General features: G+C 35.2%; 1 non-coding gene across 1 annotated transcript; it reads left to right on the plus strand.

Moving 5' to 3' along the window:
• Window positions 1–2,896: 2,896 nt before the first annotated feature.
• On the plus strand, window positions 2,897–2,969 carry Trnaa-agc (transfer RNA alanine (anticodon AGC)). Its single transcript has one exon. It is a non-coding gene; the product is annotated as a tRNA-Ala (tRNA).
• Window positions 2,970–23,861: the final 20,892 nt, after the last annotated feature.

Raw genomic sequence — 23,861 nt, forward strand, 5'->3', positions numbered from 1 at the left:
TGAACTAATTAATATTGAAATTGTTTAACTTGACCAAATCTTAGAATATTATATACACTTGCGGCCTTACAAATAAAATTGGCATAAAGTTTTAATTAATCATAAACTAAGAAAATGCCAAATGTTTACAAATAGACATTTTGCTTACGATTGGTGTATTCGGACGTATAACGTTTGCCGCGTTTATTTGCAAGGCTGCTTGTCATTCAGAAAACTTCAGAATTATCCTTGTATTGACAGTGTTGTCAACAATATTGTAAACATTTTACATATTATTTGTTTATGCTTAGTTATAACTTTTTACCAAGTTTATTTGTAAGGCCGTTAAATTTAAAGTATATATAGTATATATGATAATTTCAGGATAAGTCATTGAATAATAAAATATTTTATTGGTTATAAAATATATTTTATTATTGGTTACAATACTTGAATGTGTGCATTAAAATTTTGTGTATGAGCATTATTAGTCATCATCAGCCGGAAGACGTCCACTGCTAGACAAAGGCCTCCCCCAAAGATTTCCACGACGAAATCAAGCATTTGACGACATTTGTGCAATATTATCTACATATATCATATCTATGAAATATTTGCAGCAAATCAAAGTTATCTATTAGCCTTCCAATACTTAAAATAAAACTCATTAACATAGCTAAGCAAATGATACGATTGACGTGCAGAAATCGAATTCATCGAATGCAAACATTTGTGTCCTACAAACTGTGCGACACTCATCATTGATTGTGACAATTGACGGTTGACGCGTCAGATTGACGATTTGTCCTTACAAAATGTCTATTCATTTTTCAGCTCGGAATTATTTTCATTCAAAAGGTTTAATTTTCATGACGTAAGCGATATTTTTAATTTTCTTCTCTTTCACTTTTGCATTCGAAAATATTCTCAACGCCTTACAATGATTTTCAAATAATAAGTATACAATATTTTTTTTGCTTTCTTGCTTTTTAGAGAATATTTTACAATTAAAGAAATATTCCATTAATTTAATCCTTACTAATATTTAAATGTGAATGTGTTTGTTTGTTCTACCAGTGGGAGGCTCCTTTGCACTTGTAGTGCCGCTCAGGATTTTTTTGTTTTTCAAGAATCCTGAGCGGCACTGCATTGTAATGGGCAGGGTGTATCATTTTCCATCAGCTGAACGTCTTGCTCGTCCTGTCTCTTATTTTCATAAAAAAAAAAGTAAAGCTTATATTATTACTATGTGCTTGTGTTTGTACTAATACCACCTCTCTCTCTCTAACAAAATTACAGTGCAGTTAAACTGTTTGGAAGTATATGGGTCACGATTTTGTTACGGGACTTCCGTTTTCAAATTTCAGTTTGAATTTATTTATTAAGAGATTATTAAATTACAAAATAAGAAAAATAATACAAGTCTTACTTAAAAGCTAGTTCACACTGTGCCTGAATTAGGTAAACCTGTGATTCAGGCGGAAAGAGCTTATATTAAAACTGAATAATCACAAAAAAGAGAAACTTAATAAACTTAAAAGGTATAAATTAATCTACAGGTTAAGTATATAAGTAAATAATATCTTCGAAGTAATGACTATTAACTAATACAAATAAAATATTGACACTGTTTATTTTAACATTATTAGTAATATTTCTGTATCTTAATAGGACATATTTTGAGGTGCTTCATGAAGAGCCTTCTGACAATTAATATAATTTAGGGGATAGATGTTTGCTATTGCGTTTAGTTTATTGTAAAGAAATGGTCCTAGCAATATATAAAACTTTGGTGTAAAAACAAAGTTTTTGCTTTTTGAGGACAAACAATATCTTTGCGTCTCTTATCAATAAGTTCAGTGCTGTAGGGAAGATAGAAGTAATTTATAGAAGATGTTAGTAGGAAAGAAGAATGGGTGGTTAGTAGACACCTTAAGAATAGCTCTCTGAGCTCTCTCAATACTTAATAACAATGTTTTTCCCGCGCCACGGAAATGGCGGAATGATGTCTAGAAAAATGTATCTCGAGGATGTATTCGCTCATAAACATTGTTATGATTATCAACAAAATAAAATAGGCGATTGCATTTTCTTTATAATGAATAACTCAAAAACTATTTTAATATTTTAAAGTTTATTTAAATCTCCTCTTTAAGGATCGAATCGTTTATATTTTGGGACCTTTATGCACTGCACACGATAGTTTGTGATGTTCTATTTTTTTTGGCACGGGCTGCAATTATATATTTGTAATAATAATAAACAATTTGTTATGTTTTAAGAGTGACACCCCTCACTTCTACAAATTAAATTTGAAAACAAAATTTTATGAACGATGCGGGACTCGAACCCACGACCATCGAACGCACGAAAGTCCGAGTGCTCCCCCAACTGAGCTAACCGTTCGAGTGACGTCATAAAATCTTGGGCTTCATCTACAGGATCTGCTTTACAGTTGATAACCTGCTCAACCCCAATATTTGCATATTAAGAATTTAACTTCAGATGTCGCTCTTGCAAATCTAAACGGAACGCGAGAGGTTGGTTCGAGTCGCGCATCGTTCATAAAATTTTGCTTTCAAATTTTATTTGTTTAATAATAATAATTGAAAGGTTTATTTGGTTCAAACAGTTTACAGAAATCATATAACTAATAATAACAAAATGGTGTCCAGTCAGCATTGTGTTGGGAATTTTACTTCTCAACGCTGATATTCTCTAGAATCATTAAAACTCTCTAACTCCAACTCTCTAGAGAATTTAATAAGGCAAGCATATGAATTGTGTTGACAATTACAACTCTGACCGCTAACGCTGGTAAGTATCGTAAGCAACTTTTAATTTGCTCTACTTTTATTGGGCCTCAATGACAACTAGTTTTTACAATATGTACAAACTATTGAGAACCTTTCACCACGGGGGCGTAGCTCAGATGGTAGAGCGCTCGCTTAGCATGCGAGAGGTACCGGGATCGATACCCGGCGCCTCCAATTTTTTTTATATTTATAAATATCATATTACATAACTATGACAAAATCTAATAAACTAGCACTTACAGCGTCAAATTTAAATTGCGTACTTTGTATTTATGCTATATTCGTACACTGCAATGTTAGAGCACCTTTACTGGATTACTTTCTATATATCTTATATATAAAATTATCGTGTCACAATGTTCGTTCCCGTACTCCTCCGAAACGGCTTGACCGATTCTCATGAAATTTTGTGAGCATATTGAGTAGGTCTGATAATCGGCCAACATCTATCTTTCATACCCCTAAATGTTAAGGGTGGTCCACACGAAATTTTTTTTTTTATATTTTTGATTTTTTTTTTAAATTTGTTTGATTATGAGTCAGCATACAACAACAAAAAATACATACAACTTCAAATTTTCACACATCTACGATCAACAGTTACTTTTGTATCGCGATTTTAATATCGGCAATACAACGTTTGCTGGGTCAGCTAGTATTAATATATAGAGGGTGGACCAAAAGTGCGTTTATAATTGGAATAATGATTAAAAAAAAACTAATTACAGTAGATCAAATTGTTTCTTGTTTTCGATATTAAACAAAAGGGGAATTTATTTATTAAAAATTCTATCATCCATATGCAAACCTTCATTATTCTGGCATTGCTGCAATCTAGAGCGGAAATTTTCGATGACAGCTTTACATGTTTCTGTTGAGATGTTTTGGATTTCTGTGCGAATACGATCCTTCCCATTTAGGTGGAAGTGTGCCTCGTTGAGAAAAAAATTTTTGTAAAACTGGTGAATCGCTCTACCATTTCGTTCGCAAACTGCAACCTAGTAGCATGGTCCTGAGGCCTTAATACCTGCACCATTCGGATTTTATAGGGATGTAAACTTAAATCTTTCTTTCCGCATTCTAAAAAGAATGCGGTTTAATACATCATTATCTTGGCACGTAAAGGACAGCAGACCGCTTTCGAGTTGATGGTCCAGGTTGGTCACGAACAGACGATTTTACTCGCTTCACGTTTTCGGGGTCCCTCGACGTTCTAGGCCGGCCAGATCGAGGTAAATCCATTGTTGAACCCGTCTTCCCAAACTTGAGCACCCATTTTTTAATTAACACACCTGATGGAGCTTGATTTTTGTGTCGTATCTTGTAATGATTGCAAAACTTTCGTTGAGCTAAGGTTGCAGAATCGTTGTTTCGATAGTACTTTGCTTTTTCTTTTGTGCTTTCTTCCACGTACTACAAAGCTGTGGAATGAGCTTCCTTGTGCGGTGTTTCCGGGACGATACGACATGGGTACCTTCAAAAAAAGCGCGTACACCTTCCTTAAAGGCCGGCAACGCTCCTGTGATTCCTCTGGTGTTGCAAGAGATTGTGGGCGGCGGTGATCACTTAACAACAGGTGACCCGTACGCTCGTTTGTACTACTATTCCATAAAATACAAAAAAAAAAACTCGCGTACACATAACGTACGTTGACTACCGCTAAACGACGCCATGGTACTAAATTCCCATTTGCCGCTCTTGCAATGCGTAACCCCTCCACCCCCCTCCGCCGCCGTTGCTAGACGCGACAACCGATTCAAATGTTAACGGACTTTTGGACCACCCTGTATAATATGTATTTTAACTTTCGATAAGTGATTTAGGGCGGATCCAATCAAACTGGAATAAGTTCTAACTCGCGAGTAATTACTGCTAATCTAAGATTAAAGTTAATTTTTCATCTTACGAACAACTAAACTAAGAATGACTTAACTTACAATACGCAGGTAAATATTTACATGGCCAATTTCATCATTGCAGCATGGCTAACGATGTTTTAGATTAGTGATTAGTTACATTTGGCTGGTAGCTGCTGGACCGTATGGACATGAGAGTTAAGTACTTAACTGTTATAATAATTATTCGTTATTCATAATCAACTATTTTCTGTTCGGATATTACCATCCCATCAATTATCTATTTATAATCGAATAGCGTCACCCCTTGTGAATATTGAATGAGGCTAGTAAGTTATATTTAAGTATTTTAAAATAAGTACAATTTATTACAGATTCCTCAACTTGTTGGATGCATATTGTAAACAGAAAATGAGTTCCGTGAGTGATAAATTACTGAATATATTGTTATATGATTTACACGTGGGTTGGGAGTTTCTTACCAGTTCTCCCCATGTCAAAGCCCCTTTACGAACTAATGTATGTTCATGACGTAATAAATATATTTCTAAAACGATGGTTTTACTTAAATATGAAGGTTATATAAAAAGATTATTTTCATATTCAATTTACTTGTAATTTCTATTCTCTTTGCTCTATTTTTAGAAGCGATTCTAACACACTCGTATATTAAATAACTAAAACAATTTCTTTACAAATAATGTGTTTGTAAAAAAGTTAAAACATTTCAGTATCAATGAACTTCAATCTATTTTGTATTATGTTTGTTACAATATTTCCACATAAATAACTCTCACGTCAATTGCACAACCGTTCCGTTAAATTGATGTTTCCATCCATCGACAGTGCAATGGTCCCCAAAACAAAATAACCTTTGGTCACTTTTCATTCCACTAAATGCATGAGATTTCAGTTACTTGTTTATTTATGTGTGTAAACTTTGAGCTCCTACAAATAAAGATATAATAACAAATATTTACATTTGAATTTGGAATCTGTAATTTTTATATGCTTGTTCATTAAGTGAAATTAAAATGGAGTGGTTTGATAAGGAGAACCGAATCGCTTTGATTGCATTACACAAAGTAGGTATGGAGCCAAATGCAATTTTTAAAACTCTCCATACAACACTCTCGTTACAATGAGACCTCCTCGGTTTGTGACAGAAAAAGATCTGGTCGTCTACGTAGTGTTCGTACAAAACAGGTGGTCAACAGTAAGGGAAATAATTCGAAGAGAACCTGTCCAAAAGCAAAAGATTTTATCTCGCGAGATGAAGATAACACCTAGAACCATGTCGCGTATTTTAAAAGATGACTTGCAGCCTATAAGAGACGTACTGGTCATTTCTTAACTGATAATTTAAAAAAGAATGAGGTGGTAAAATCGAAACAACTGCTGAAGCGGTACAGTAAGAGAGAGAAAAATTGTTTTTCATACTGTAATGTGAAAAAATGCTCAAATGAAACTTGGAAAGTAGATGTATTTTGTGAACCACATTAAGATATTCACACAAAAATAGAAATAAAACAATTAAATGTGTGGGTTCCCCATACATAGAACTGAAACTCAAATTTTTTTTTTTCAAAAAACCCATACGTGTGAGTATCCATGGATAGGTCTTCAAAAATGATTTATAGGGTTTTTAATATATTTTTGTCTAAACTGAATATTTTTCGTGATAGACACTTCCAACGTAGTAAAATGTGTGCCCCCCTGTAATTTCTAAAATAAGAGAATGATAAAACTTAAAAAATATATGAGGTACATTACTATGCATACTTCCACTGAAAATTGGTTTTAACGAAATCTAGTAGTTTTATTTAATGTCATAAATCGTTTATGTTACTTGCTGCTACGGAACCCTTCATGGGCGAGTCCGACTCGCATTTGGACACTTTTTTAATACAGTAAAAGTTAAATATTATGTTTATGTATCGTCCCGGAAACACCGCACAAGGAAGTTTATTCCACAGCATTGTAGTACGTGAAAGAAAGCTCCTTGAAAATCACACTCTGGAGGACCGCCTCACATCTAGTTGGTGGGGATGATATCCTAATTTGTGGCGTGTCGTACGGAGATTGTATTTGGCTGCAATAATCAGGTGAAACAGCTCTTCGGAACACTACCCGTGATAAATGCGGTAGAAGACACACAATGAAGCGAGTCTCTACGTAACGCCACCTGATCCAGCCTTTCTCAGAGCACTAGGTCCCCGACAATAAGTAAAAATGAATAATTAAAATGCTTTATATGTTGTTATTTAATGTCAGTGTGTGGATATATTAACATTACTTATTGTGAATAGATTTATTTTGTGAAAACTGTTAACGGGAGTAAAATCTCGAAGTTTCGAACGTAAGCAGATATGGTATCTGTCCTACAAACTTTATTGAAATCTGTGCCAGCTTGAAAAGTTTGGATATAATGTCATTATAAAGGTTTCATAAAATCAAGTCCTGTATTAAAGTATAATCAGGCTTATCCCTTTTAAATGAAAAATAGTTTATTTGTCAATGTTTACAATTTCATGCTGTACCATTGGTGTGTGTAAAACTTTTCTTAAGAATTTTACTGCATTGCAAGCAAATCTGAAAAATTATAGCTTACTAATTAGGGTAGGTAGATCACATCTGATATACTGCTATGTCGAAAAGTAGAGGGTAATATCAGTTATACACAAATTTTAATTATTTATTAAATTTGTTTTATCACTGTTTGACGGGAATAAGAAAGAATAAGGGACGAGACGAGCAGGAAGTTCAGCTGATGGTAATTGATACGCCCTGTCCATAACAGTGTAGCGCCGCTCAGGATTCTTAAAAAACCCTTTGAATAAATTTCTGAGTGGAACTACAATTGCGCTCGTCACCTTGAGACAAACGATGTTAAGTGTCATTTGCCCAGTAATTTCACTAGCTACGGCGCCCTTCAGACCGAAACACACTAATGCTTATACATTACTACTTCACGACAGAAATAGCGCCGTTGTGGTACCCATAATCTTGCTAGCATACTGTGCAAAGGAGCCTTCTACTGAAATCTCATATTGAACCGTTAGTTTATAAACTATAAATGGGAATAGAAAATAATTAATTTGTAAATGTTCGTTACTAAGTCAACTTATACAAATCTACTTGGCTAATAACATTAAAATAAATTAATGCATAAAAAATAATGTTGTTCTCAAAAGTATGCCTAGATATGTAATTGGGCATGTTTTTCTTAGTCTATTGATTATAATATATAAAATAGGTTTAATATTTAATTTCAATAATATTTAAGACAAAAAGCGAACCTCAATCAGTTAATCCACAATCGACATTAGGTTTCACAGACGCTTGTTGGTTTACGTCTTACAAATACACAACACGCCTGTGGTCAACGTACATGGGAATCAAATTAGATTATACCCTGATCTACTGTCACACCCTTGCAACAGATTCTATTATGTATTCCGATAATTATTGTACGAACAAAGATAATATTATGCTCTTGGGATTTTCAGAATACTCGAGAAGGATGCCCGAGATAATAACGTATATAATAGTAGTTTGTCTATAGGGGTGGGACTATGTCTATATCCACCATATTATATGTTACTTAAATTGAAACTGTCACAGTATATTATTTTTTTAGCACCAAAACAATTTCACATACTGGCAAGAGATCAGAAATACCCAGAAAAGTAGTAAGTACTTTGCGCTGCCGGCTGTTGAGGTTTGTGTCAAATCCATCGTTTAGGTACTAGTTAAATGATGGAAGTGAATGAAAGTTAAAATAAGCCTACACCTTTTACCAGTGGGAGGCTCCTTTGCACAGGTGCCGGCTAGAGGGTACCACAACTGTGACTATTTCTGCCGTGAAGCAGTAATGTTTAGGCATTACTGTGTTTCGGTCTGAAAGGCGCCGTAGCTAGTGAAATTACTGGGAAATGAGACGTAACATCTTGTCTCAAGGTGATTAGCGCAATTGTAGTGCCGCTCAGAATTTTGAGTTTTTAAATTATCTTGAGCTGCGCTGCATAGCAATGGGCAGGGCGTATCAATTACCATCAGCTGAACGTCCTGCTCGTCTCGTACCTTATTTTCATAAAAAAAGTGTTCCTTAAAAAGTCTTTCAAATTAATAATTCTTAAAGTACAGGGAATTGTCTTATGTTTTATATTTATACGAAAATCTCAAGTTCAACATTCCAACTTCATGGCATAAACTTGCTTTTATTATCTATTAGTCACCCAGCCCAGCTTTTTTCTGAGGAGGAAATATATATATATATATACATTTATCTATTAAAGACCCCGAAACTAGGCCCATATTATGTTGGGTTTGGGTGTAAACACCGCCTACCGACTAAAAACCTCCTCTGTGCCCTAAAGGCTTTTACAGCGAAGCCGGGCGGGGGCCGGGTTCGTATCAGGCTGTATATTGTTATAGAAAAATATAACATTGAGAGCACAACTTTGAAAATATAATACAAAATATCTCTATCATAATAAGTTACTCAAGTTCACCATACTAAATATAGCTTCTATATTAAGAGAAAATAATACAAAGGCAGGATTACAGCACTTTACTTATTTATCCTACGAGCATCATATTAATCATACTATTATATAAATTTATCATCAATAAAATCAGCCATTAAACATAACACAATATGTGTATTGAACTGAATAAATATAATTAATAACGTACTCTTTGTTTAACGCATCAACATAAATGGTAATAATGGATTCTATTTTGATTAATACCACTTAATACTTTAAAACCAAAGAAATATGTGTTAATTTCATGGATTATTGCAACGATCTTGTTTACGATTTCATAATTTATTAATTCTTTTCACATGAATAAATTATTATCCTTAAATTTTTAAAATTCACTTGATTCCTTCCGCCGAATTCGACGACACGTCACAATCATCCCCACCATCTGGATGTGTGGCGTTCCTCCACAGTGAGGTTTTCAAAGAACTTTCTTCCACGTACAATAGAGCTGTGGACTGAGCTTCGTTATACGGTTTCCGGGATGATACGACATGGGTACCTTCAAAAAAAGCACGTACACGTACGTCCTTAAAGGCCGGAAACGCTCCTGTGATTCCTCTGGTGTTACAACAGAATGTGTGTGGTGTTCACTTAAAACCAGGTGGCCCGTACGTTATTTTATACCCCAGGAAAGCACCGTCTTCCATTTGTAAAGAAATATGCTTATTTTTTTTTTTCTTAATTTAATCAATATTCCAGCTTGACCAACTCATATGTACTTTTTGGGTTCCAAAAAATCTACACCTCATTCTCACTATTAATTATTTAATGCTATTGTATATTAGAACGATATATTTTGAACAACCCCCACAAGATGAACTGACGATCTGGTCAAGATCGCCGGAATACATTGGATGAGTGCAGCGCAGGACCGATCGTCGTGGAAATCGATCATCGTGGGGGAGGTCTTTTGTTTGAGCAAATCAGATTTAAAACTATATATGGAATTTTCTGTAGGAATTTTAAATAGAAAAACCATCTCAAACTTCAAAATGTAGTCAAACTATGATAGAATATCAATTTAGTGGTTGGCATCCAAAAGTGTTTTTCCACATCAGAAGTTTCTCCGCAAGATTCTTAAAATCTCACACGATCTATTTTCCCGCAAAGTTTACAAAGTTTGATATTAAAATAATATCGATAAACGTATGTGTGGTCTAGGCACAGTAGACATACATATATGTACATGTGTATAATACACATACGTAGCTGTGATCTAGGTTTATAAGTATTTATTTCTTTTAAATAATTGTAATAAAATTGACACAATTGAAAATTAAGTAGAGATACATGTGTGAGGACTAAGTTTTTCAACCAGTGTGTCCTGCCAGTGATGACTTACGTTTCGCAGACGTGGTCGCTAACTATGGGCCTGATGAGAAAGCTCATGGTCACTCAGAGGGAAATAGGAAGGGCTATGCTCGTAGTTTCCCTGCGAGATTGAATCAGAAATGAGGAGATCCGTAGGAGAACCAAAATCAGTGACATAGCCCAAATGATAGCGAAACTGAAGTGGCAATAGGCAGGGCACATAGTTCGACGGACAGATACCGTTGGGGCAGTAGAGTCCTCGAATGGCGACCACGTACCGGAAGACGCAGTGTTGGTAGGCCCCCCACCAGATGGACCGACTATCTGTTCAAGATCACCGTAATACGTTGGATAAGAGCAGCGCAGGACCGATCGTCGTGGAAATCTTTGAAAGAGCCTTTGCTCAGCAGTGGACGTCTTCCGGCTGATGATGATGATAATGGCATGTTTGGAAAAGTAACTAAATGGCAACTCTTTTATTATGACATGTTTAATGCAAAATACCTAATTGACGCAATGCTATTTCATACATTTACTGTTAGATGTTAAATTTTTTTATATAAAAATTGCGTGTAACCTTTGCGCTGCTTTTACCTAATGTTTAATTAAATTTGTTAGTTATTTTTATGACAGTAAGGGACGAGACGAGCAGGACGTTCATTTGAAGGTAATTGATACGCCCTCCCCATTAAAATGAAGTACGGCTCAGGATTCTTGAAAATCGGATAAATTCTGACCGGCACAACAATTGCACTCATCTCCTTGAGACATAAGATATTAAGTCTCGTTTGCCCAGTAATTTCATTACCTACAACGCCCTCCAGATCAAAATATAGTAATGATTACACATTACTGTTCCCGGCAGAAATAGGCGCCGTTGTGGTACCCACAATCTAGCCGGCATCCTGTGCAAAGGAGCCTCCTACTGGTATGCAGTCTATGCCAATCTCGCGAAGATGCTGTCCTCAAGGTATCATTTTGTTAATACTTACTTAGTTCTTATAAAGATTTTGATTGATACATAAACCAAATCCGACCGTCTTTCAAAATGGAATACGCTATTTTGCCGGAGGAATGTTGCACAACAAAATATTTCCACTGTTTCAGTGAGAATTCAATAATTGCTTGGACCAAGATTTGGCTAATTAAGGCTTCAAAACGAAAATATGTGAGATTTCATTAAGCTATGAAAATTATGCACTTCAAAACAAGCCTGCATGCTATGTTCGCGTTTTTCCCAGCCGTTCCCCGAGGCATTTTTATAACAATGTGTTTGCATATTCGCGTCTAAGCATATTTACTCGAATACAAATTTAAATTATTAACATATTTTTTTAATGAGAATTAGGATTTTTTTTGTTGCTACTTTAAGTTCCACTATATGCGAGTAGAATCTATACTACTTATGTGCTTCAAAGTGAACTTTCAATAGATTGATAGTTTATCACTTAATTATTATATTATTCTTGATATTATCACAAATTAATAATATGTTTTATGGTATTCACGTAAATTGGTTTTGGACGACCTTCGAGATACGCTGTCACTTTTACATTGGATTGGAGTAAAAAAATTACCACACATTTAAACCGCCTGAATATTTTCAATATATTATATTGAATATATGCGCTTAAGAACGATTGTCTTGGAAAAATTGACAAGACAGTTAAATAATGATATTCATAATATGATTAAAAGCTTATAATACTGCAGGAAAGAATAATATTATAAGGAAAGAAAGATATATTTTTATTCATGCTCATTCATATATCTTAGGCAAAATACATACAAATATATCGAAAAATTATTGCTTTCCTTATTGCTATTATTATTAAAGTTATTGTCAGTAATAACTTCTTATTTTCTTAGACCACTAAGAAATTAAAAATAAGTGGTAAAATTTATTTCCTGAGTTTTATCTAAGACACGTGAACATGAAGCAAAGGGCGTAAGTGCATGATGAAAAAGCGGAAAGTTCGGTAACAATGGAATATCAAAAACTGAGCTCGAGAACGCAAAAAATATTATTATAAGCGCTAAAAGGGCATGCGGTCATTATCCAACACACTTGTAAAATAAACATAAATGTACGATAAGCAGATATATTTCAATTAATAATTGTGCTTGCCGAATTTCACGCTTTCGGACAATGGGAGTACGTACTGTGGAAATACAAACTCACTTCCTATTTATTCTAATAAACTTCATAGAAAAGATAAGAAAAATATGAGCACATAATTTTTATATTTAGCGCTTATAAAAATCGTTGTTTTGTTTAAAACTGAAAGTGAAATAAGTATTCATATTAATTGTTTTTCTATTAAAGCGATATGTGATAATATTATTATACTTTAAAAAAAGACGATTTAAAAATATGTCAATTAATTTTTTAATATTAAGTATTCCTTAGCGATATACGAGTAAATCTTCTGAGAACCTCTTTAGTTATTTTTAACGAGTTATTGTCGTTAAAAAATAACTTCTTAATTTTAAAAATTATTTTCAACTTTTTCAAAGATTTTTTTAAATTCTATTATTATTCTATACTATTTCTTTTCGCAATTTTGGTTGTAGTTTTTAGTTTAGTTGGTTAATCTGCGGAGTCTACAACATAAGATTAATTCTATTTTATCACCACAAAAAACTCCACAAAACTCATAACTTTAATAATAGGTTCTAGTTATTGCCTGCGGCTTAATATACCACAATGTAATAACCAACTCAAAACTTGGTGAATGTCATGTATTTCAAAATGCAATTATAATTTAATGGTCAGTTAATGTGAGCATAAACAGATGTGCGGTTTCCTCTCAATTTCATACAAATGACGCGTTATCCGTTTTAAAGCGTCCGTTTGAAGTAGGTAATATATATTATAGATATTTTGACTACTTTGACTGTTATATTGTTTTGTGTAATATTTTAATAAGCCTCACAATGTATAATTAATAAGTGAAATTTTTAACCGTCTTAAAAAAGAAGACGTTTATCCAGTATTGAATATTTTATGTTTGTTACTTCAGGAACTTATGGACGTGATGAATATATTAAATTGGCCCCGTTATGAAAACTAAGATCTAAGAGTATTCGCAGGAACTTCAATTATTTTTTAAATATGTATGCCGCTTTCACAATATTATAAGAAACCTAATAATAATTCTTCTATGATTGTATAATCTCATGAATGTACCATGAATATATTCATTTGTTTTATATAACATACACTTTTATTGCATTATATAGAATCATTTTGTGGGCTTGAGAACATGCATCCTATATACGATGGTTAATCTCTATCCAGTTTTTTTTTGTGTTTTTAATGAAATATTTGATATTTAAAACGCTGTTTACTTTGAACACAAATATTGGATGCAGTATCTTACAAAATAATGTGGAATTATGATTAAACAAGTTTCACAATTTTGATTCTTATGTATGTTTCTTAAAATCGGAACATTACTTAATTTGATTGTTTCGAGTCATCAATTTGAAGTTTTAACACATAAAATTATTATAAAAATGTTTATACCAGCCACCAATGGTTCATGAATTTATTTATAACTTTGCAGGATATGTCATGCGACAACAATGTACAAAAACTACGTTATTATGTGATATACGAAGTGCAGAATACAAGAGCACTGAACCGAAAATGTTATTCTAAATTTTGTGACACTTGCCTTTAACATACAGCGCGCTCAACATGGTTTTGAACTCAGAATACAGAACAATTCTGAGGTTCCGAATTTGAATGGACTTTTAAACATCAAAATTATTCTTGATTACCCTCTAATATTGGGATTCTGGTTTTTGGAATATGGATGTGTGATATTCCTCCACAGTGTGGTTTTTACCAGGCTCCTTTGCATAGGAAGCCGGCTAGATTATGGGTAGCACAACGGTGCCTATTTCTGCCGTGAAGCAGTCATGTGTAAACATTATTGTGTTTCGGTCTGAAGGGTGCCGTAGCTAGTCAAATTACTAGGCAAACGAGACTTAACATCTTATGTCTCAAGGTAACGAGCGCAATTCTAGTGCGGGTCAGAATTTTTAGGTTTTACAAAAATCCTGAGCGGCACTACATTTTAATGGGCAGGACGTATCAATTACCATCAGCTGTAAGTCCTGCTCGTCTCATCCCCTATTTTAATAAAAAAGGGAACCTTTTCCTACGTACAACCAAGCTTTGGAATGAGCTTCCTTACTAAAATACGACATGGGTACCTACAACAAAGCGCATACACCTTTCAAAGAGGCCGGCAAGGCTCCTGTGATTTTTCTCATATTGCAAGAGGATGTGCGACGGTGATCACTTAACATCAGGTGATATGTACGCTCGTTGGTCTTCCATTTCCATAAAAAATTGTTATTGTTTTATTAAGAGTAAAATGAAATCACCACATGATTCTACCTCTTGCAAAGCCACATTTGAACGAGCATGCTGAAGCCCAATATGAATACTTATTCAAATAAAAAAAACAAACTTAAGTGAGTAAATTAGGGTTCAACAAGAAATCTGCTCAACAATCTGTCTATATGAGAGTCCCATGTAGACAGCCCCATATATTTATTCAAAAAGATGCTCTGTTTATGATTATACTTATTTATCATATAAAATAATAACAATACATAAATGGTCACACTGTGTATTATAATAGGGGTTAGAGTATCAAATTTCTGTTTTTAACCGACTTCAAAAAAGGAGGAGGTTCTCAATTCGTCGGTATTTTTTTATGTTTGTTACCTACTTAATAACATAATCCTTCGACTGGGTGAACCGGTTTTGATAATACTTTTTTTATTTGAAAGCTGGTGGTCTCCCAAGTGGTCTCAATGTAATTTGGTCCAGATCTGACAGTGGAATCCATGAGAAAACCATAAAATTCTTAAATGTTGCTATACATACGTAACGCAAAGTGGTTGATAAATTTACGAATAACTCAAAATCGCGCCAACCGATTTCGATGTTTTTTTTATAGGAAAGCATATACTTCAGTAGATAATTAAGTGAGAGTTTGGTTAGGTTCTGATTACGGAATCCATGACAAAGTAACGGAACACTGTCTGTAATCAAATTGCAAAGTATTTACGTTCATTGTTGCATCGAATTTTTTTGTATATTTACACATATTTAGACAAATTGTAAGTTAGTAAACTTCAAATTCACTAAAAATAATAAAATAAAAAATGTTTTAATAAAAAAACAATCGCCTTCAAAAACACTATTCCAAAACAATAGATATAAGGTGCACTGAAAAGTATAAAAATAACTGCGTATTTTTATACAATCTAATTAATTAATGTTATTCTAGTTACGATTATTGTAATTTTTGGAGTCGGTGTCATCCAAGATAGGTTTGTTACTACATACATAGTTATGTTTGAGATGTGCTTGAGTCGTGACGAGGCGAGAGGCGAGAGCGGGTTGCGGCGGAAGGACACCGATTCCAAAAATAACAATAATCTTTAGTGCACATTATATCTATTGTTTTGGAATAGTGTTTTTGAACGCGGTTTTTTTTTTTGATATTTTTTTTTTATATTTTAATAGGTACTTCGAATTGACATAGAACCTTCATGGTTTGAGATTTTTGAGTGAAATTTTTTTTTTCACATGGTACCTATGTAGTTCTTCTTTTAAAAATGTGCAACATTCGATTATCGACTTTCAGTTGTTTTTTTATTCACCTTACACAAAAAAGATGGATACTTCAAAGATTCGAGTGATATTTTAATACGAGTTCCGACGCGGAACTAACGCGGCAGAAAGTTGGAGAGGGGACTAATAAAGGCACCGTGTGATTTTGATCTAAACACTTTCGTGATGTAAACTTTGATTTGAAGAACGAACCACGGGGAAGATTGCCCACACATGTGAATAACAATGAATTGAAAGAGATGGTGGCAGCCAATCCCACACAGGTGAATAACAATGGATTCAAAGAGATGGTGGAAGCCGATCCCACACAGGTGAATAACAATGGATTCAAAGAGATGGTGGAAGCCGATCCGAGCCAAACTACCTAGGAATTAGCGGCATGTTTAATGTTACCTTTCGAACAGTAATCTTGATCACCACAGTACTATCGCAAAGTTATAAATGATCTTATTAGATGGCAGCAATGTATAGATAATAATGATAATTATTTTGATTAAATAAATATGTTAAATTAAGAAACAACTAATTTAAATTTTTCTGTACAAATCGGCAATTTAATACTTTAACCCCTAATATATCTTATGTTCTATTAAACATTAATAGAATTACTATAAATTATGGTGACATAAGAACTTATTATTACAAAATTTGCAAGCTTATATTAAATGCCTTCCCATATTTGTTTCTGAATTATTAAGTTTAAAGGGTAAGGATATGTTTTGAGGCTAAACGAACCCAGCAGGCCACATAAATAAAAACAATGTTACAAAGTGACGGCAACCCAAATATTTTGTTAATTAATGTTATGCTAAGCGATAACTCACGCCAATTAATTTAACAGATTAAATGTGTAAATTTTTATATTAAATTGAGTTTTCTTGTAAAATACCTTATGTGGATCATTACTAGACTAGTTTTTCGAATTATTAACAGACAAACATATAAATTAATTCATTATTACACCAATGATAGTGTTTATATAATATGCTTTACCAGTGCGAGGCTCTTTTGCACAGGATGCCGGCTAGATTATGGGTATCACAACGGCGCCTATCTCTGCCGTCAAGCAGTAATGTGTAAGTTTTATTGTGTTTCGGTCTGAAGGGTGCCGTAGCTAATGAAATTACTGGGCAAATGAGACTTTACATCTTATGACTCAAGGTGACGAGGGCAGTTGTAGTGCCGCTCAGAATTTTTGGGAATTTTCAAGAATCCTGAGCGGCACTGTATTATAATAGGCAGGGCGTACCAATACCATCAGCTGAGCATCCTGCTCGTCTCATCCCTAATTTTCCTTAATTTTTTTAAATGCTTTATTTCTTAAAAATCCGAAGACTAGAGGGATTTAATAAAACCAAAATAAAGTATATTCACTATTCGGCCTAAAAAATTGTGAACGATTTCTTACACCAATCATATTTTTTATGTTCGCATTTCAAGATCCGGAAAATATTATAAAACATACATAGGTCGTCCCAAAATTTGTTACATATAGCGTAAATATTATAATCTCCTTTTTTACCAAAATTATTTTGAATTGAAAACAAATTGCATTTCTTATCTCCTTTGTGAAAATGTATGCAGTTGTTTTTTTTTAATCTTTTTAAATATTATTTTAATTTTTGTAGAAGTCTGCTCCTGCTATAGAAATAGTTACTTCTTGTTTTCGGGAAATTAAACGTGGTTTACCACGTGCTAAAGAATCTAAGCGATGATTCCAGACCTGGCCAACCTCCAACTACATTAACACATGATAACGTTATCTTTGGCTAGATAACAAACAAATTATACATCCTGAGATTTTTTGATGATTTAAGTAAGAAATTTAGTAAGAATGAAGTATTGTTGCTACCAATGATATTATAGTATTACAAGAGTTAGATATTATGTCACTAGCGCGCCGAATATGAAGCGCATAAATGGAGGCAATTGGCTCCTTTGGTCGTAGTCGCTCTCTCGATACAAAAATTATGGGAAGAGGAGCGGTCCGTCTGAGCGCTCTTCCAGTGAACAAACCGTTTGAGTGACGTACGAGTTACAACCTGAGATTTGACCAAGACATACCAAGATTTATGTACGATACGTCCCTCAAACGGTTGGCTCACTGGAAGAGCACTCGGACGGAACCCGAGAGGTCGCGGGTTCAAGTTCAGTAATATACAATTAACTAAATATTACAAAGTTTTATTGCTGAAAAGAACAACGTTACTTTTTATACTGCACAATAAAAACCCAGATCACTTCCAACTTTAAGTCGAATGTTTCTTGTAAACAAGATCGATGCTTTTGAACAACTATAAAAGTGTGATCATGACCGTAGCGGAAACTTGAAATGTCTTCTTACTGAAGGATTGCTACGAAAGTAAGAAAATTTTATCAAATGCAATTTTCACTGTACTTTTCTTAACCAAATGGTAACTAACAGGAGACCGTCCGTCCGTCCTTCTGTCGATTGATCTGACAGCAGGCTGCATTTCCCACACTTGCGCTATGAGGATGAGGATGACGTGAGCTAGCTGAAATTTTGAAGGAATGTTCATTAGTATTATTACTACCAATGATATTATAGTATTAAAAGAGGTAGATATGTCACTAGCGTGCCGAAGATGAATCGCCTAAATGGAGGCAATTGGCCCCTTCGGTCGTAGTCGCTCTCATGAAAACGGTACGAACATGTTTGTTGTTGGCAGAATTCTAGCAGTTGTGCTTCAATAAACTGAGAAATTCTTAGTGATGTATTTCTTCATGATGGACCCTGATCAAGGAAAACTTGGCGTAACGCTGACAAGCGCTTCCTCAGAAGAGGAGCTTGCGGCACAGGTTCCGTCTGCTGGGTTATTCCCTTGTGTTTCCATCGGTTCCGGTGGTGCAGTGTTATGGCCTTCGTTTGGCTCTGCAGGTTGAATGGTTGCCTCATCGTTAGCATCCTTGGATGGGGGGGTCTCAATAAATTTTCCACCTGGCCCCTGGAATTTCATTTAAACTGAGCCCAGCATAAACGATAGCCGGCGCTCATGTTCCTTTATTCTAGGGATTTTCACCTCCGGAACGCTTACGATGATGAATGTGTCATCGTTGTGATGGTGAAGAGCATGTAGCAACCAGCAGTCTACCTCGGCCCAAGAGTTTTGGAACCTAAGCATGCCACCGATCGCCTTGGTGTCCCTTCACACTCCAGGCAGCAGGATGCCGCACCTTATGTGGTTAGGGACTTCCCACATGTTCTTTACAGTTAGGCTGTCTCCATTTGGTAGTATTATTTCTGGGACGGCTGCCTTTAGCCACTCAAGTGTGTTGAGATTGGAGCACCACAGCTTCAGGATGCCCCCGTCATAGATTGGCTTGCCCAGAAAAGCAGGCCCTTCTCTCTCCTCACTTATAGCAGCCAGCATAGCGGCCATCAGCTTGTCTTCAAGTTTGTTTTGTTTAAACTGGACTGCATTTGCGTCTATATGCCCTGTTGTTACGGATGTTATTGCTACAACTGGGTCAGTTTTCGCGACGTTGGCATATGTCGTAGGTTGAGGCCGATTCAATAGTTTTGCCCTCTTATATCCCCCCTTGGAGAGTTAGTATCGTCCAGACGAGAACGTTTGGTTGGTACTGAGGATTGGGCTACGGCACTGACTTTGTTGGAAGGAGGCCCTCGGTTGTTGGTTGTTGGGGCCTTCCTGGAATTAATTCGGGCTTGGTTCCCCGGTATTTCTGAAGCACGAGAGGTGCTGGGTTGAGGTTCTGTTGTTGAGGAGGCCATCGGGGCTTTGGCGTTTTGAGCTTCGGCCTTGCAAAGGCGGGCTGCTATGCACCTCTATCTCATGTTGGGACGATGGTGACTCGTAGGTGCCGATTGCGTTTGACTTTCCCTTTTACAGGGCTTGTCTTGCTTTCGGCCCTTGTAGGACACGAGGGTCCAAACAGTCTACTGACTGCTTGGGCAGGCACCACTTGAGCAGTGTCTGTGCCCATAGACGGTTCGGCCTTTGATGGCTCTTTCGCCAGTATGCTCCGGGTGGTAGGTCCTGAACACTCTTCGGATGTGTTAGTAACCTTGGTAGATTTCTCCACCAAGGAACCAGTTATGGTACCTTTTGGTTTCCCACCAGGTCGCATTTTAAGGGGTTTATTGGATCTGTTGTTCTCCATGTTAAAACCGGGTTAGATTTCGTTCCCCCCGTTCCCCACCCTCCACGGAGCCCGCACCTGGGGATGGTTAACTTAACCATCAGGGCTACGAAGGAAATATAGGTTCAGCTGGTTGGCCTCTTGCGCGACATCGGGAGCTCGAGATGGATGACTGGTAGATCGATCCAATCCACCAGGTCCTCCACCCATTCTTATCCCGTCCCCTTGATTGCCCATGCCCCTTATGGGGACCAACCTTACCTCACCTGTGACCCCGCCGAGGCGGGGACACGTAACCATTACCCACGTGACGGCTACTCACGGGGCTACCGTTTAGCTTGAAATCAGGGCCAAAGAGAGCGTATTACGTTACAGGGGTAACTAAACCCCGACCCCTGTCCCGCTTAGCTTCCCAGGATTCCGTCATCCCCGTGTACGGCGATCAACTGCGCAGGCCAAAATGCAGGTGGATGCTATAAAATCTTCCGGTAGGCACCCACTAACCGCTGGAAGAGCCCACCGGGGCGGTAGGTGTCGCTCCATTCAGAACGCCTCAAAGAGGTTCCTATGTGGATCCACTCCTCCGCCCACACGTGGAGGTTTCTGCTGAGCGCCTCATTCAGTGTGCTATTGCAATGTTAAATTATTCATGTGTGCGTTACTGTATCATTTTCAAACACCGAGTTGACTGGTTTTATATATTTGACAAAAGGTTAGGTAATAAAACTGTTTAATCAAAACAATAGGCCTATGAAATAGCTGCAATGTAAGTGGTTCCCAGTGCCGGTGCAAGTTTAATATTGTTGGAGTAAAACCGCTTTGAACCGAGGGAATGCGAGCGACACTCGCCTCAACTATGCAAATTGATTGCCGTTATGAGGTCAATATTACACCAGTAGAAGCAGCTTAACTACGAGTTTAACATTTATCATAAATTATATTATTATTGTATGACACAGTGATGATTAAAATTACAATATTGAGGGTCGTTTCTATCTGAGTTATGATAAATTTACTATTTTAAGAAATTATGGCAATACGATGGTTACTATTTATGCCATATTTTTTGGAATAAATACGGAAAGTTTGACATTTAGGAGACTTTTTACGCAAGAAGTGAGACGAGCAGGACGTTCAGTAGATGGTATTTGATACGCCCTGCCCATTACAATGCAGTTCCACTCAGGATTCTTGAAAAACACAAAAATTCTGAGCGGCAATACAATAGCGCTCGTCACCTCGAGACGTAAGATGTTCAGTCTCATTTGCCCAGTCATTTTCACTAGCTTAGATTACGATACTTATGCCAAACAGCACAAGGAAAAGAGAAAGCTAAGCAATAAAAACAAATTAGTCACAACTTTAACATGAATAATATTATTATAACCTCAAAACATATCCAGCGCTGAAATATTATTGGACATTATCCACAAATATTGTCTTTTGTTCTCTCAAAGCTTATTTGGCCAGTCCGAATTTCAGCTCTGATTAACATAAAGTTATTTTTGCATATTATGATTTTATGCTAGCAGCCCACCCCGGTTTTGTTTGGTTAAATTTAATGGTTAAAACTGTTACCGTAGTTTGTTCTTTGCTGACAGATGATGAAACGGCTAGTCTTATATATTTCAGCTACTTTCATAGTGTCATGTCTTACGGAATTGTATTGTGGAGTAGGGCTGCAGATATTGAAAACATATTTGTGCTGCAGAAAAGAGCGATTCGAGCAGTCTATAAAATGCGCTCAAGGGATTCATTGCGAGAAAAGTTTGATAAAATAAATATTATGACAGTACACTGCCAGTAAATATACGAGAACCTCCTATACGCTCATAAAATATTAGCCAATTTAAAAAGAATAGTGATATACACAGCGTCAATAGTCGAAATAAATATAAACTCGCAATTCCATCTACTAGGCTCCGTAAAATTGCTAAATCTTTTAAAGTGGATTGTGTTATATTTTATAATAAACTCCCAAATGAAATTAAATTATAACCTATTAAAAAATTTAAATGTGTCATAAAAAATAAATTAACATCTAAGGCCTATTATAATGTGAAAGATTATTTGAATGATAAAGATAGTTGGAATTAATGTTCTAAATTTTGTTAATGAATATTGTTATACTCATTTGAATGCTATTGTAACTTTTGTACTTCATCCTGACTTACACTAAATAACTTAATAAAGTTTTACAGTGAATAAAGATTCTTTGACTTTGATAAAAAGTTACTTTTTCTCTTTTTATCATTAGGTAAGTATTCGGTTGACCGGTCTGATTTTTATTTTATCTTTTTCTGATTAAATTGTTTAAAAATTATGGATACCTGCAATACACTTAAAATATTTTCTGGATAGAAAAAAAAAAAACAAAGTATAATTAATCGAGGTTAAAACCACGTTTAGATATTTAAAAAAATCTCGTATGTTCACTACATCTCATACTGCACCCTAGAATAACAGAGTTGGTAGATTCATTATAAGTCGGGTTCGAATCCCGGTAGGTGCAAGCATTTATATTATGATTATTGATGTTTGTTTCCGAGTCATGGATGTTTATATGTATTTATTTATGTTTAAGTAAGTATATTGTATTAAATATATCGTTGTCTTGTAACCCATAACAGGCTAGGCTATATGCTTAACTTGGGGCAAGATAATTTGTATAAATATGTGTCAATATTATTATTATTAGAGATAAGTTAATTCTGTAATTACGAATTCGGTTAAGCATTGAAATACCTAGGTTATAAAATAAAATAGAGTACAGAATTAAATGTCTGTAAGTACCAATAATTATTCTTTGATAGATTCTACAAGCAAAATGTATCGCTTATATAAAGGTTGTGTTAATATTTATTAATATATTAAATACCGAAATTGTTGTAAGAATATTGTAAGATCCGCAAATTTTCTTTAATTTGATCAAAAGCTATAGATATTGATACGACTCTTTTTCAAATAAATAAACTGCACTTCAATCACGTCGTTCCATTTCGCGATCAGAGTTTTAAGCAACTTCCTGACGTATGAATATTGTAAACTTCTCCCCGATGTATTTTGTACGTGGTTTTTATTTTTGACAACAAACATCCCTGAATTGATAGAATAAAACATATTTATGCGTTATAAAGAGGAGATATTTTAGTATTTTTGATATGTTCAAACTGCAAAATTAAATGTTGATCTGTCAGTATGGGCAAGTCTGAATTTATTAATTCAAATTCAAATTCAAATATTTTTATTCAAAATAGGATTTAAAATCATTTATTGAACGTCAAAAACTACCACCCATTCAAAAGAGACTGCCTCAGACCTGAGAAGAATGGGCGCAACAAACTCAGCGTGCTTTTTTTTTATTATAAAATATGGATTAAAATGTGATATCGTACAATAAACATTTATAATTTAAGAGCCTGAGGGTGTTCGCTTTATTCCCAGTCCCTGGTGTCATTAAGAAAATCGTTTATGCTATAATAACCTTTCCCACACAAACGTTTTTTAACAAGTCTTTTAAATTTCGTAACACATTTGTTTTGTACATTTTCTGGGATCATATTGTAGA

The sequence above is a fragment of the Leptidea sinapis genome, chromosome 5, assembly GCF_905404315.1.
Source record: "Leptidea sinapis chromosome 5, ilLepSina1.1, whole genome shotgun sequence".
NCBI classification, from domain to species: Eukaryota; Metazoa; Arthropoda; class Insecta; order Lepidoptera; family Pieridae; genus Leptidea; species Leptidea sinapis.